The sequence below is a fragment of the Halictus rubicundus genome, chromosome 4 (assembly GCF_050948215.1).
Source record: "Halictus rubicundus isolate RS-2024b chromosome 4, iyHalRubi1_principal, whole genome shotgun sequence".
NCBI lineage: Eukaryota > Metazoa > Arthropoda > Insecta > Hymenoptera > Halictidae > Halictus > Halictus rubicundus.
In genome coordinates this window covers 3,964,295-3,980,799 of record NC_135152.1, presented here as the reverse complement: position 1 = coordinate 3,980,799, position 16,505 = coordinate 3,964,295, and the positions used below count along the sequence as shown (strand labels likewise).

The window sequence follows — 16,505 nt, the reverse complement described above, 5'->3', positions numbered from 1 at the left end:
TCGGTCGGGGTCGAATAATTAAACGAATCAACGGACGTGGGCGGTCGTAAAAGAAGAACATTATCGCGTCTATTCGCCAGAAGTCACGGGAGAATCGACGAGCGTTGCTCTCGTCGTCGGCGGCGGCGGCGGCGGCAGCGGCTGTGCGCGCGGGGGGTGGCTCCGGGGGTGGCTCGGATCGTTACAGGAGTTTCCCCGTGTGCTCTTCCAGCACACCCACGCGCACCCACACAAATCCACGGAGACACGTACATCGACGCGAACGGGTACTGCGTGTGTACACACCTGCGTCGGTGTGGCCCGGCCTTCCCAGAGACGTTCTAACCAAGATAAATTCGAGCGATTAAGGGCAAAAAGAGGCTGCTAGGGGTGGAGAACGAAGGGGGAGGTTGGCCTGCGAAGAGAGAGAGAGAGAGAGATAGGGGGAGAGGGAGCAAGTCGGACACAATCGATAAGGAACGGAGGGGGCCCGTCGATGCCCCCAGAGACAACGGACTTCGCTGGCAACGCGCAAAAACCAACGAAAGAAAACAGAAATTCCGTGTCCGAGCCCCGGCGAATAATAAATTTACCTCCCGCGCGCCGGGAAACACGATAAACCGGCATCGGATAAAACGCTGATGGCCTTCGAGGGGGTGGTGGCAAAGCTTGAAGGAATACCGAGGCGCATCGGTAATGAGAACGCTGTAAAAACAATCGCTGAAGAGGTCCTGAGAGCTCCTGGAAGGGGATCGAGGCGAGTAGTATCGATACTCAGGGGGAGGAGCTGAGAAAGAAAGCTGGGCTGGTCTGCAGTGGTCTGGGTCTCAGGAGTTTTATAAGAAACTTCGAAATGGATTTTTCATTGACAAGTAGATGGCGGATTTTACGCTTGAAATTTCAAACAGAATATAAAAACATCGTACCACGGTCAAATGGCCGACTTATTATTTTACAATTAATGAAATCTTGAAGACGGTTGCATGGGAAATTATCGAAGAGCTTTGTTTGCTTTCTTAGTTCAATAGAAATTGCACAAAATCGGAATAAATTCTACCATTTTTAGAAAGCAATATACACCACTCGCCTATCATGGTTGGTAGGTTTAGAGTCAAGAACATCGGTGCAAGGAAGAAGAAATTTAGATTTGTCAAACAATTTTTCTTTCGCATGCAGATCCGCAGTCTGCTAATTGCACAACAAGATCGAATAATCTCGTGGATGGTCTGGAACTTAGTTGAGAGTCCTGAAAGAAGCGGAGGCCGAAGATCCTTGGAGCCCGAAGACTGGGTGTTTTCCGAGCACTTGGAGATCGCTTTAGGATCAAGCTCGTCGGTACACAGAGGATCGGAAGTCGTCGCAGTCGGCAGGGTGTCAGAGGTAGTGCGAGGTGGCCACCGACTGGCAGACTGTAGCCGAGAAATCGGCGCGAAACTATGGTCGGCTTAGCAGGGTGTTTCACCGGGCAGGTGCGGATTCAGGGGTGCACACGGCAACAGTGCCCCTTCGCTACAGAGCGAATCCCACGGGATAAAACCGCCTAGCCGGTCCTATACGTGGCGACCGGATCCTCCTTCGCGCGAACCATCCTCTCCTCTCCTCTCCTCTCTCTTCTAACCTCTCGACCGCTGCCCTCCCACGACGTCCTCCTCTTCTCCGCCACTTCGGCCAGACGCCCCCGCATCCGCGAACAAACGCTCCGGGGCCCGGGCTCGATGAATATTTTATTTATCCTCCGACGCCGAGTCCTCCACTCCCCGCCCACGCAACCACCGATCGAAGAATTTAGCGAGACTTTCCCCGAAAAGCCGACTTTCTCGCACCGAGGTCCGTTCAACTTCTGTCGGCTCTTCGGGGTCCTCAGACACCAAGAAATTAACGACATTAACCATTTGCGGTCCGTAGTATTCTCTTCCTTTCATTTTCGAAATTATTAATGAATGGAATGTACACCGGTAAAGTAAGTAACTATTGCACTCGAAGCCATCGATTCTAGGCTCATAATGTCCCCTTAGAGGGGACATCCGAGTGCAAAGGGTTAATTTTGGAAATTGCTTCGAGTACAGAAGGTTAATTCGTTGATTGCCCGACACTGCCCATTTCGAGGGCATTAAATAATTATCATTCTTTTAGGTCAGTGCGAAAGTTAGTGCGCAATTTCGTATTAAGGTACAACAAGGAATCGGGCACGAGCTTTTGCACTAATATTTAAAATCATTTTTTGAAGTGCTGTGCTGGTATTTCGACGAAAATGAGATGTTACGTATGATTCTGTATGGGAATTTAGGGGGGGGGGGGTTTATCACTTTGCTGACTTCTCATTTGTTTATAAAACACACGCCTGCGAAGTCTACAATTTTTAGCTATTTTCACGAATGGCCAATTCAGAGTGGCTTCGTACATTCTGGTCTGTAGCTTCCACACAAATTCGAGACCAGCAAAATGATGAGTTAAACCCGCCCTAATTTTCAATGTACAATGGTACATTGCATTTACTTTTAAACAAAATCCTTGTTAAATTTTGCAAAAAGTGAGTTTCAGTAGGACCACCCCTACTACTAATATTCGTAGAGTATACGAGGCTCTACAAAACAATTGTATTTACTTTGAAACAGAATCCATATTAAATTTTGCAAAAAGCGAGTTACTAATATTCGTAGAGTATACGAGGGTTTACAAAACACTGTTCAATTTTTAAAATCACCTGTCAAGTTCAAAAACCGACAGTATGCTTCAATACTAGACTGCGGATTTTATGCTTTTCAGATAAAAACGAGCGAGTGCAATTTGGAAGCAGTGGATGAAGAAATTGTAAAATGTCAATGTGTCAATTTCAGCTGATTAAAATCATTAAAGCAAGAATGAAATTGCAAAATGTCAATGTGTCAATTTCAGCTGATTAAAATCATCAAAGCAAGAATGAAATTTGGCTTCTGCTTCGTACAAATTATACAGAATGATTTTCTTTTGCATAGAGATCCACAGTCTACGTACAAATTATCATGGCCATTACAGTCATTAAGAAAGGGGGTAAGACACCTTGTCATCTGTATTCCAAAGTCTCGCAGAGAGCTTTTTGCCTACTCATTACTCTCCCTCTCTCTATCTCCCTCTCGAAGGGAGCTTCTCGCATATTCCTCGGATGACTCCGGCGCACATGGTTGTTCAGTGTCCCGGAGCGTGGTCCCGAATTTCCAGACGTCGCGTCGTCGTCCGCTAAAGTTCCCATCCGGCGCTTTGGCGTCGCGTCGCGTTGCGTCGCGTTGCGTCGCGTCGGCGTTGGGTCGTGTGCATTCGAGTGCGCGACACTGAATCGCATTCAGATATAATTACCGATGCTTCAGCGAGCATCGCGCGCCATTAGTTACAGATGCCGGCGCGAGCAATAAATTACCATGATAAACACGCCAATGATTCATCATATTTATTCAGCGGCAAGCAACGCGCCGCCAGCGGAGGCAGCATTGCAACAGCGGCGCTAGCGTTAATTTACATCGGCCAATAATAATCTTCTTAAGCCGTCCCGGACCTTTGTGCCGGCGATATTATAATTAAAACACCCGCGCTTTAAAGGAGGACCATCCGAGTATCATAAACACCGGGTATTAATTTCTCGACTCGGCTCCAACATCAGATCGTCCCGGGAGCGTTATCTGTTTTTCTCTCGAAGACGGACACGGTTAATTTGCTCCCAGCTATTAATCATCCGCGCGCTTTCCATTATTATTATCATCATCGCTCGAATTAAACGCGGCCCCCCAAGATATTATTAGCCCACTATGATCTCTCGATCTTCTTTCTTTCGTTTTGTATTTTTTGGGTATTTTCTCCGACGATAGCGTTCGAATTAAACGTTGCTTTCGTGGGATATTATTAGCTGGGTCGCTGTGGCATTCTGTTGTTAATACTACGTTTTTGATAATCGGCCATAGTCTGCGAATTAAACTTTCCTGCTTCCTGAGGCGTTAGCCGGGCCTCTAGATTTGCAAGCTTCTCTTTGTGTAAGATTTTCTGTTGCTTTTGGGAACTGTATTTTTTGGCTATTTTACTACCAAACTGCCCTGGTTCGTGAGACATCAGCTGGGTCTCGAACTTTGTGAACATCTAAATAGAAAAGTTGCACTCCCGGGTCAACACAGACCCGAATCCCAGGACTCACTGGTTAACCCTATCTCGATTCTCCCGAGAACTTGTTTCCGTCAGTTTCCGCTGACTCTGCGTCGACGTGGTAGCATCTCGAGGCTGCGGGACGTCGACAAACGCTGTCGTGGAAAATTGATCGGCTCGAAAATGAGCGAGCATGCTCGGCCGATAGCATTCATGGTCCGTCACCATGCTGGCAGCGCGAGATACGGGAGGGGGTAAGTTTCACTGACCTCCCCCTGGAATTTTCCCCAGACAGAAGGAAGCGGGGAGAAGCCATCAAGCTCGTCTGCAGGAGCCGGCAAGCAAGCGTGCAGGGGAAAACGCTCGCTCGCTCGCACGCTTGCGCCGATGGGCTTCCTTGGATTTGCCCGTGAATGTTTACCTACTAAACCCGAAGTCGAAGGGAGATGAAGGATTAGAGAGACGGGTAGGCAAGGTGTCGGTCGGTTAACCCGAGAATACGGTGTGAAACTCGAGGTCGGCGAGCAGAAGACGAACCTCTTCCTCTATCTCTATCTCTCTCTCCCCCACCCCCTCTTCCTCTCTCTCTCTGTCTGCTCGTCTTTCTCTCGAGTCAGCAGGTGCGAGAGCCGCCCAATACTAAATTACCTTGATATTATGATAACGGAGAAGTTCGGTTGTCTTACCGGATAGTGTGGCGGAGAGCATCTGAATGCCGTTGGGTGAAGTCGAACGCTTTGATGTAATTAACGAGGGGAACGCTGATACGGCTTTGTGCTGGATCTCTTGGCCCCGACTTCGCCGCATGGGACGCTGCAACGGGTTCTACGCGTTACATCGATGCAACTTGGACGTTGCACCCGCGTCCCTGCACTCTCTGCACTCTGTTCCTGCAGAAACTACCTCGGGCCGTCAAAGGCGGCCCGCTGGCGACGCCAGACGATTTCGGCTGAGAAAATGTCCGTCGTTGCAAGGTTACTTACCCCTGTGCCGAAAATGGAAAAATTCGGTCTCTTATTACTCTGGCGGAAGCTGTCATTCTCGTGCCAATTAAATCGAAATCGTCGATCTATCCTCTGGGTGAAATTATCACCAGATATAACTGTTATAACAAAAAAAAAAAAATCAGTCGTGGAATAACAAGTATTTCATCGACTAAAATCGTACTGGTTACAAATAAGGATTAACCGAAAAGTTCTCTTGTTACGATATTTTTTAATCACTTTGTTCTTTGAATTTTGTGTAGATTATCTTAAATTTCAATGATAATCAACTGTTTGTTAACAATTTTTATCGTAGAAAATTTTAGAATAACTGTTATTTTTGGTCCCTGGTTATCACTAAATATTCGTGAAAACGATGACATCAATCAAAAACATGTTTGAATTCTTATTGAGAAAATCGTACGACGAACACGTTCCTTTATAGTCCCAACTCTTATTGCATTCTAATAAATGCAACCTATCCTCTTATGAAATATTAAAATAAAAATTCTTCATAAATTTGTTGATCGACCATATATCGAATCGCACATGTCAACAATAAAGAGAGTACGATTATATTTTTAATAAGCATCGTTATATCCACGCCCGACGCCTCTAGGGATAATATTGTATAAAATGGTGCTTCATAATTATTGTTTTCGTCTCGTTCAATCAAGTGTATAACGACGCCCAATGGAACCCGATAATTCCGCACACCAACACCGTTCCTTTATTGCGTTCTAGAGGATTCAATTCGGAATGTTAGTTAACTAAGTTTCGCCAGTGTACCAGAGGCAATGACTCGCGTGCCGCGGTGGCGGAAGGGGGTTGGGAAGTTCGAATGACGGTCGACTGACCCTGAGAAATCAACGTGAAACTCTAACGTCGAGCAGATATTCCGTTGATTCTACGGATCGAGGATTTTCATTGGGAAGCGTTAAAGGTCCGTGCTGGCTCGCATAGTAATCGCCCGACGGTTCCATAGTCATCCTGACACTCTATACTTGACTTAGATCGACCAACGATCGCCTTACGAGCTTCAAATTCTAAAGAATGAAGTGTATACACTTGCGTTGATTTATTCCTTTTACGTAGGAAGAGAAAAGGATGAAGCAGAAAATTGTTGCTATTTTTCGTTCTCCCCTCACAGGTTGAGCTTATGAATTTTTATCTCGAATACTACTTAACCCCTTGCCCTACAATATCGAGTCATCCTCGTGATGAAGATTCGGAACAGACTGTAACTCTAAATCGAACCGAAATAAAATTCAATTTTGGCGTTGTCAACGTACAGCTATTGAACAACATATAGGCATACAATAGACATCAATTTTCTCCTTTTTTAAGGAAATTACGAATTACAAAAAAGTTTTAATCATTGAAAATTAGTCGTAGTTACTCTGTTTTAATTTGAATCAAGAAGATCTGGCCTATAATAGAAATACTTTCTCTCAGTCGAAAAACCACTGTTCAATCTGCATTCGTTCGTTGCTTACTTCATTTCGTTCGAAAAACAAATCTTTTCTTTACAAATTTAAACTTAAGACGCTTCCGCTTGAAAAATTAACGTATCAATAGTTTTTATATTCTTTCGAGTCTGTCGAACAAAATAAGCTTTGGTTCAGGACGATATCTTCAAAATTAACGCCGCGAGAAATGATGAAAGCACACGATTTCTTATTAGGGGATGAAAACCAATTTTGTAGGATATCCTGAAACTAAAACTGTAGACGGAAGAAAAACGTGATCTATGAAAATAGCCGATTTTTTCTGGGGAATACAGCCTTGGCGAAGGTTTACCCAGGCTGATCCCAGTCCCGTTGGAAGGTCTAATCCCATGGTGTGCAGCCGGGAGGTTCGCTATGGTAAACGGAACGGCAAAAATCAGCATCCGGTAGCGGAACGAAGTCGACCGGGTTCCGAACCGAAAATTCCGGGCTCCTGAAAAGAGGTTTTCCGTAGTCCTGCGAGAGGCGGTGGTCCATGGTCGGGCGAAAGGATGCTGATATTCAAGCGAGGTGGATCCATTCTTCGCGGAGTCGCGTCGCGTCGCGTTGGCGTTTCTCGGCTGAGCGAGCAACGGATTCGCCAGAGATACGTTTAACGCGTCCCCCTAATGGCTCGTTACTATCAATGCCGCCGCAATCCGTTTCGGGGAGCAAGTTAGCTGCCGCGTTTCCCTCATTGTGCCATCGGTAATGCGTCCTCCGACCCTTTTCCCCTTCTATCTACCCCTCCTCCTACGGTCTCGTCATCCTCCAGCGCTGGTGCCGAAACGAGGACTCAACCTCCGCGCCTCGATAAGGATGACGGTTGCACCCGGAGACAGAATCGGAAACCTAATAGCGCGTACGAACAATGGACAAGCGTCGTCATCACTGCGACTATATCGCGGAAAGTAAATTGCCGTGATGACCAGCGTCTACGACCACCCAAGATCCAGGGATCCGCTAAGATTTTTCCCAAACTTATCGGTAGATCCAAGTAGACATTTCTTTCACGACTGAAACATACATACTCTTTACAGCCGCACCAGAACAATAGATCTACGATTTTTTGTTGTCGTCTTACCACCCGTCGAACAATAAGTAACAATTTAAGGGTTGCTAATCTTGGGCTAGAAAATCGTCGATATTTACGCCGCTGTAACCTCGCGAAAAAAAAAATTGTACTACAATCTACCTTAGCTCATTTCAAAGAGCAAAGCCTTTACCCGTGGTACGTTAAGTTGCTGTTCTGTGAAAAAATGTTTCCAGCTAGGAAGCGGACAAGACAGCAGAGGAAGATTTTCCCTTAAAATTGTCCACATTCAAAAATGTCTACAGAGATTGATAAATTTCTTGTCGGGTCTAAAGCCACCGCGGATTTGAAGTGTGAACTCTCTACTTTACAGCGAGCTCTTAAAACTTGACGTACGATGTTCTATCTCCGTTTCGTCGTACTCTGGATCAAGAGAAATTGAAGGATCACAACTCTCGGGTTAAAAATCGTCAACGTTCAGAAACAGAGAGTGAACCACGGATATCTTGAGAGCTCGAGCAACAATTCCCACACAGAACGCGTCAGATCGATGAACCAGTGAAGGGTCTCGCCGGGAGGCGGATTAAGAACACGCAGTTGTGCCCGAAATCCGTTGTTCCGTCGCTCTGTGCGTGAAATGAGCATTCCTGTTGGCTCGCTGAGCCGAGAAACGAAACAACCCCTGTCCCTTAACCGTAGGAGAGGGGGCGAAATAATTCGGTGACCTCGACAGAGAGCGAGCACTATAGGTAATCCTTGGTGTCGCGGGGGTAGCGGGCAAAAAAGCGGGCCAAGTGAGAGAGAGAGAGAAAAGAATCGCGGCGGGGAAGGGTTCGGTAACGAAGCAAGAGATAAAAGAGCGTAACGGTGCGCGTCGCATAAAGACGGGATTATAATAAGCCGGGCCGCGTTACGAAATTGTTTCGTTCGGTATTAATAACGCCGGGGCCCTGTGCCCGGGCTTTCGTCGTCGTCGAACCCCCTTCGACACGCGACGATTGTTATCGCTGCCACCAGGGGTGTGTCTTTCACCCCCTTCGGCCGCCGCGTTTGTTTTACTCGGCTCCGTTTCCAGTCATAATAGCTGACCGGTTTTCATCTTCTTAATGCCTCTCGGCCGCCGACCGGGCCCTGACCTCTCAAAGGAAACAAACCGCCTTTGATGCACTCCCCGAGACGCCTGTAATTGAATTCGACCGTCTGACACTGCACTCTTTGCAACCCTTTCGACCGAACCCCGAAGAATTTGTTATTCATTCTGTGCTGAAGCGGTTCGTGTTCGAGATATTCTCTGGCGCTGTTCCCCAATTCGTTTAGGGCGTTGTTTTAACTATTCTGCGTGACAGAAAATGTAAAATCATTTTTTGTATGAACTTTATTATGATTCAAGAAGTATTTTATGAACAAGCGTGGAAGGGCATGATACGAATATTTGAAGTTAAGAAAAATTATTAATTATTGTAAACCGAGTTATTTTTACTGATACTGTTCACGGGTTGGTTGAATTAATTTCGAGTGAAAGAATCATCGAGTCATTTAATCACAGCAACGTTCTCAGACGAGAGTAAATGTGACTTGTTTGACTTGTTCTCATCAGGCTAGATGGTTGATTGATAGTATCGAACGCTTTAGCGAATCACTGTATCTGTAACGCGACTGATTGCATCAGAGCTGGTCCAACAGTCGGCCGGTTAATTAAATAACTTAATTATTAACCGTCTATCGGCGGTGGAATCGCGGCTATCTAAAAACAGATCAAGCGCTTGATTGCTACCATATAATTAACGATCTAATTAATAGAAGGATTACAACGTACTGTCTGCAAAGTTGATTCGGTTCCTAACGTGTCAAGGGTCTATCGCACCGAATATTATCAGGATATCCTATCCTGTTGATATTCTTAGTCCTGGAAATAATACTCCGCTAAACGAACGTTGCTACGCGCGTTTCGTAATTACCATATTCCCACAGTTTGACAGGTGACGCGTTACAAAATGACGGAGGATATTATTCAGTTCGGCGCGAGATGGATGTTAGTTTGACACGGTCGCATTTGACCGTAATATTATATCCGCGAATCACTGTGCGGTCCAAGCAACGTTAAACACTGGACTGATCATATTTTTACCAAACTTATTGTTAGTTCCCAGTGGACATTTTTTTCATGACTGAAGAGGACTCGAAGAGGAAAGTTTTCTTTTCACAATGGCACGAAAAAATTGGCCCACGATTTTTGATTGTAGATTTATTCCATTTTGAATGAAAAGTCAAAGTTGAAAGGTCTTGGATCTAAAATTGTCAAAATTGAAGCTGGTGTAACTCTGCGAAGACAAATCGTACGGCGGTCTGTCTTAGCTCATTTTGAAGAATGGGGCTCTACTTTTGGATCCCCCAAATTGATGTTCTCCTGAAAATATTTTTGTGCTACGAAGCAGACGGAAAGACGAAGACAGATTTTTCATAAAAATTCTGAAAATCGTTTGATCCAAGTTTGATCAAATTTTTCCGGTGCCAAAATTAAAATGGATTTATAGATTGAAGTCTTGCTTTTACAACGGCACCAAGAAAATCACAATTTTTATTGCACTTTTAGCAAAAAGTCAAAGTCGAAGGCTCGCGAATCTCGGCTAGAAAATCGTCGTAATTTAATCTGTTGCGATTTTGCGAAAAATTCCAAATTCAGATATTTCGCCTTTGAACAAAGAAGAAAATCATTTCTGCTAAACTGAAAATCGGTAGACCGAGATTCCTGAGACTCGGGCGACAAGATGGACGGCGGATCGGGGTCTCCCGCTGTCGAACTTTTAATTCAGGGGGCTCGGAGAGACGGTTGCTGTCCTACTTCGGATCTCGATTGACGAATAGCGTCCCGAATTCGGGCGAGATCGGAACTAAAACAGCGGAGCTAACGCGCCGGCACAATCGAACGTCGCGTTTCGAATAGTTTCTGTCAGGAACGAGTAAACTTCGAGGTCCGCCCCTCGTCGTCGGAGCTGCGAAAAGGTTACATTCGCTCGACAAGCCCCGAGTATGCCGGATTGTGTGCTAAATCAAACTGCGCGTCGAATCGGGAGCACTTGCTGGTTGTTGCAACGCGTGTCGCCGCGCGGCTCCGCCATTGTTACACATCCCGCTCTCTCGCTCTCCTCGTTCGCATTCCGTTTAGCATGCTACTTGATCGATCATGCATCGGGCCCCCGTCTTTGTCTTCTGCATTATTCATGGTTACGCGCGTACTCGAACGCGCCGCATCGTAATCATCCTAATCGCACTCTTTCGCGCAAAACCTTCCGCACAGAATCTGGCGGAAATCGATCGAAACTCTGCACGAATAATTAACAAATTCCAACGACAGGGAACTAGAATTTTTTCATTCTTAATATCTTCAAATAATACGTTCTGATTTCACTTCTGCGCCCCGGAATTAAAGAAAGAAAGATCTATATCCCCCTAATTCAGGGTTTCCCAAACTATGTTCCGCGACTGCAATTGCAAGATATCCAATTCAAGGACTCAAAATCATCAAAGTCATGACGTGCTTTATTTATTCGTATTTTTATGTTTATATTATAGTATAGTTTTATATTTAAAACTAATTACTAAACAAGTAATGTGTTTTAATAACATTTTTTTCATTTTTACTAGTAGGAATTGCCCAACCTAAAAAATAAGCTGAGCGTTCCGTTAAAATTCCCGGATTTGCAGAAAAAGTTTGGGAAACCCCGCCCTAATTCAACCTGTACAAAAATCGTGTTGATTCTACCGTTTCGAGTAGATTCCTCAAAAACTTTCGACTAACCTCCCGGTCGGTTTTACATGGTTTCAGCGCATTACAGAATTCGCTGGCACGTTCGCCAGAATTTCGCTGTGCTGGATGGTCGCGCGAGGAACCTGATTTTTGCGATACACATCATATTCCCGCGCCTTAAATATTTGAACAGCGTGGGCGTAGGGCAGCACGATGGCCGAGGAGGGGTATGACTGGCCACGGTAGAAACCAGAACGTTCAGGATTCTGGATCAAGCCATGATTCCTGGCCCGACCACACGATCTCGTCCGTGGTCACGCGCGGGATCTACGCTAATGGATTGCCGGCCCGATACGTCCCCTGTCCATAGGTATACCCCCTCCTCCCTGCCTCTCGATCCTACCGGACGTAGATAAGCGATAAGTATCGCGAAAATCCGAGCGCCTTTGACGGTTCGACGCGACGACGACGAGAATTATCGACGAGCGAGAACGTTTTATAGGGAATTTTAAACTACCCGGGAGGCTTTGTCGGGCCTGGAATCAACGGATTTATTTTCACTTTAACGCGACGCCCCGTCGTACCGTGTCTAGCCGGCGCAGACGATCCAATAAAATCTTTATATCTTTATAATTCGACTGGATATGATAATGTTAAGCATCGAACCAGCGACAGGCTGGAGAGCGAAAATGTTGTTGCCCGGACACCGTTTTATCGGGAAAAATTGAACATCGTTGCAGATTTTTCGACGTTCGCTGAGACATGCAAGTATTGTCTTCTGGGCACAACAATTTTTTGGAGACGAAGAAAGTTGGGGAACTGAAACTAGACATTTTGCTGTTCAAAATGAGCTGAAGTAGAGCGTCGTAGGATTTTTTTTCGCGAAGTTATAAGTGATTCAATTTTAACAATTTTTAATCCAAGATTTGCGAGTCTTCAACTTTGACTGTTTATTCAAAGTGCGGCAAAAATACAACAAAAAATCGTGGGTCAGTATTTTTGGTTGCGTTGAAGAGGCAAGACATCAGTCCACAAGTCCACTGTAATTTCCTTTTCCGATGAAAAATCGTGGCAAACCGGATCCAATTTGGAACAGAAGAATAATTTTACCGCCTTAATAGAAATTGCTATTACAGTAAAGTCTCGATCTATGCCGAACGGAACTGCACGATCTTAGTCAGTTCGCCTATCCCCTCCACTGGGGGTATGCGAGGGGCCAAGAAGCTCGAGTTGTAGTCCGATACCTTCTTTATTTTTCATTATTTTTTTATGGCACTTTCACCGTCTTGTTTATGGCATTTTTCTGATTAAAATGACACTAAACACGTCATAATTTGAACTGTATTTAGAGGTTTAACACTACAACTACCGACAGTTGAGACGTAGCTACCTTTACCAAAACCAGTCAAAATGACTGGTCTTTAAAAAATACGTAATAGTAGAATATTTTTATATTTATTGATTTATTATTATCTTACAAAAGGAACTGCATGTTCTGAGATCATAAAAACTATATAATAACAACTATAATGATAACAATAAGCATATAATGAAGCATATTTAGTACCAAAATCTTTGGTAACAAAAATATTAAAATAAATTTCCATTGGTAAATATAAGAAGTATAATATAATAATATAGTAATAATAATAAACGTAACAGAATCACAGTTATCATTCGTCACAGTTCTTACAAACGTAAAGTTTCTTCTGCGTGCAATTTTCCGCATTCATATTGTTTACAAAGATTGCAAATGGTCGTAGTCTTATTATTATTACAGTACCCTATCCGACACCATTTGCGTGAATAAGGTGAGTTCTTTGACGTACTTTGGACCTCAGATGCTCTTTGTTCTATCCGTGAATTTTCATAGTCAGCGGCAAGTTCATCTGCTAATTGAAACATAAAATCTTTTCTGGATATCTGCTCATCTGTGGTTTCCTTATATAAAATCCAGGCATTTATGCCAGCTAAATCTAAAATATTAAAAAATACTTGAAGTGGCCATCTTCTTGATCCCCACTTCACGCTATATTTTTTTGCCATTTGGTCTGCTATATCAACCCCAAATTTTGTTTTATTATAAAATTCGACCGTTTCAGGTAGGCCCTTTTCGCTTTTTCCAATTTTGACGGTTTCATGTTTTGAGCTCAGGATAAAAACTTTCTTCTTCGGCTTACCTTTATAAATTGTGAGTGTATAATCTCATTTGATCGATACAGCAGCGACGAAAAGCGAGCCATGGTATCCTTCTTCGTTTTACAAATTTTTGTGAGTTCTCTTTTGTTTCCGCGCATTGTGCCAACCAGTGTGGTTCTTTTGGCTAATAATTTATATGCCAGCGACAAGCTTGTAAAAAAATTGTCGGTTGTTATAGTTCTTCCCTTCATACTATACGGTTCAATAAGTTTACACCAGTCAAATTGACCGGCACTGGTATAAGTAGCCATAATAAAAAATTACTTTTATTTTAAATGAATAAAACAAAATTAAAGTTTATTATATTATTCCTTTAGCTATCCCTGGAAAAGTCATTACATCATTGCGGAGGAAAAATATAACATGAAGTAGGAATTTGAAAATAAAGTTGTCAAACCAGTCATTTTGACTGGTGTGGTAGTTCTAGTGTTAATTGGCGGTATGTACTGCGCCTTCGGCCGGCGCGGTCCGTGTTTAATAGTAGGACCCGAGGATTGGGCTTAGATCAAGACTTTGCTGTACTCCATGAACGCAAGGGAAATTGTTTGCGACTCGATTGAAAAATTGGGCGCGGTGAAAGCGAGCTAGAAATCTCGGCGGCTATTAATAGGGGTATAGCAACAAAGGGAAAAATGATGGTCGATGTTCCCACGGCGGGACGCGTAACGCGTGGGCAGCCCATTGAAATCCCTCTTACGAATAGCAGCCCGAGCAACAGGGCCAATCCTTGCTAGATTACTTTTCAAGTATCTCAATAGAACTAGTTTAGTCGACTGCTTATGGCTGGTTGCCGCGGTGAATGCGAGGCTGCGCGACAAAACGACACACCGGCACAAAGCCGCAGGGCGGCATAAAAGAGCGTTCAGGCCCATTCAAAACTGTTGCGCCGCGTTAACATTCATTAACTTCGTTAAGTAGATACACATACGTGTATGCTACACGTACGCGGGTACGCGCGTGTATTCGACGTGCGAGCTAGTAGTGTGTCGCGATTCGGTCCACGCTCGATTCGTCCTGTTCGAAACGCTTTCGTTTTATTATTGTCCGCGGCTGGAGCAACGCTTCCGGTTTTGCCGGAGGTTTCTTCCTGCTCTATATGAACCTTTGATGTGTTTTTTGTTGCAGTGTAGTTGCGGCTCACGGCGAGATACTACCACCAAAGCGAAGATCGCACCGGTGCGACGCGGTTCGTCGTCAGACAGGTGAGTTCGAAACACTTCCGTCTGTGGAATCGTTAAACTATGCGATCGCTGGGAAATTTTGCCTTCGGGGAGGCTGTTGTACACTTTAGCAGACCCGAGCAAATTTTATTTGAAATTAAAAAATAGGAGATAACTATTTGAAATCATTTATTTCGCGCCGTTATTCTCAATATTGTTATCTGAAAGTGGAAATAATATCGATTCATTTGTAATATTAATAACTTGACATACAGTTTTTACTCGATAAATGTCCATAACACGGGTCTAGACACGGACATATATCGGCCACGTGATACTATTCTTTGATCCACGCCGAACATTATTCATGGCCCCTCACGGAGTGGGGCAGTGGGGATAGTTCCGCGACTTTTATTGGCTAGGCATTTGGGACATATATAGAGTAAATACTGTATTATGCTATTTCGATATTTCTTTATTTCAAATCTGTTAAAAGATCTTCGGAATAATATCTCTATTTAGAGGTTACGATTTAACTGAGGGAATATATTAAGTATACTGCAGGTTCGTATAAATATTGCAAACATCACTCGTCTAATTGCCTTGGACACTTTAGCTAATTTGTAGGAAATGGCAAAGTAGGCTTGGTTAAATATAAAAATAGGGATACCGACTTTACTGGAGAAATTGATTATGTACATTTCATAGTGACCCAGAAATCTTACAGGCATCACATGTCTAACTGCCTTGGACACTTTAATTAATTTGTAGGAGATGGCTAAATATCGCTGTTTAAATAAGGAATCTCGAGTACATCGGAAACTACTTCACCACGTACGACTAGTCACTATACTGAAGGAGCATGTTAAGTATATTACAAATATATATAAACATGGCAGGCATCACGTGTCTGATTACCTAGGAGTTTTTAATTAATTTGCACAAAATGTCAAACATACTTCATCAAGGGAATATATTAATAATATTACAGTAATATATAAGTGTTGCAAGCATCACTTGTCTGATTAATTCAGTCATTTCGAAGAAAATGTCAAAAGTTTTAAATAGATTTGAATATACCGAAAACCACCTCGTTATTCTAAGTCACGTTTTTATTAAGGGGGAGGAGAAACGCATTAAGTATATTACAGCACCCTGTACGTATGGTATACACTCCATGTACTTAATAGAAACACGAGCACATGGAACAGGAAGCAGTGAAGGTTCCAGAGCAATTTAAAAATGTTATCTTTTCATTTCTGGTTCATTGAAGCTCATGAGAGAAGATGCGAGCATCTATTCAATTTTTATTCTATTTAACTTTCCCCTAAGAAAACAGTTTCCATTTCATTTTTGTGCTCTATCCAATGTTTCTTGCTTCAGACAACTTTCATCCGCGTTAGGATCCTCAATGTATCTGTTGTAGTCTTTAGAAAGGTCCAGGAAGGTTCCCAGAATGTCCAAGAAAATCTAACAAGTTCAAGTTCAACGGGAGAAAGTTCAGAGTACAAAAACATTGCAACGAATAGAAATGAAACGTGAACTCGTTGGTATTCAATTTCTGTAGAAATTACCGTTGCTTTGACCGCACAGTGATTCGCGGATATAATATTACGGTCAAATACGACCGTGTCAAACTAACATCCATCTCGCGCCGAACTGAATAATATCCTCCGTCATTTTGTAACGCGTCACCTGTCAAACTGTGGGAATATGGTAATTAAGAAACGCGCGTAGAAATTTCCCAAAACATGGCCCACCTGACCAGAATCATAAAAAGGAATAACATTTTATTTTCCCTTAAGAATA

At 43.6% G+C, this 16,505-nt stretch overlaps 1 protein-coding gene across 1 annotated transcript in view; it reads left to right on the top strand.

The window, feature by feature from the left end:
• The window catches only part of LOC143353226 (uncharacterized), a 499,638-nt gene that overhangs the window by 87,901 nt on the left and 395,232 nt on the right, over nt 1-16,505 (top strand). The window contains exon 2 of the mRNA XM_076786388.1: nt 14,662-14,738. The gene's annotated coding sequence lies outside the window, so the exon portion shown is untranslated. The remainder of the gene's footprint in view (nt 1-14,661; nt 14,739-16,505) is intronic.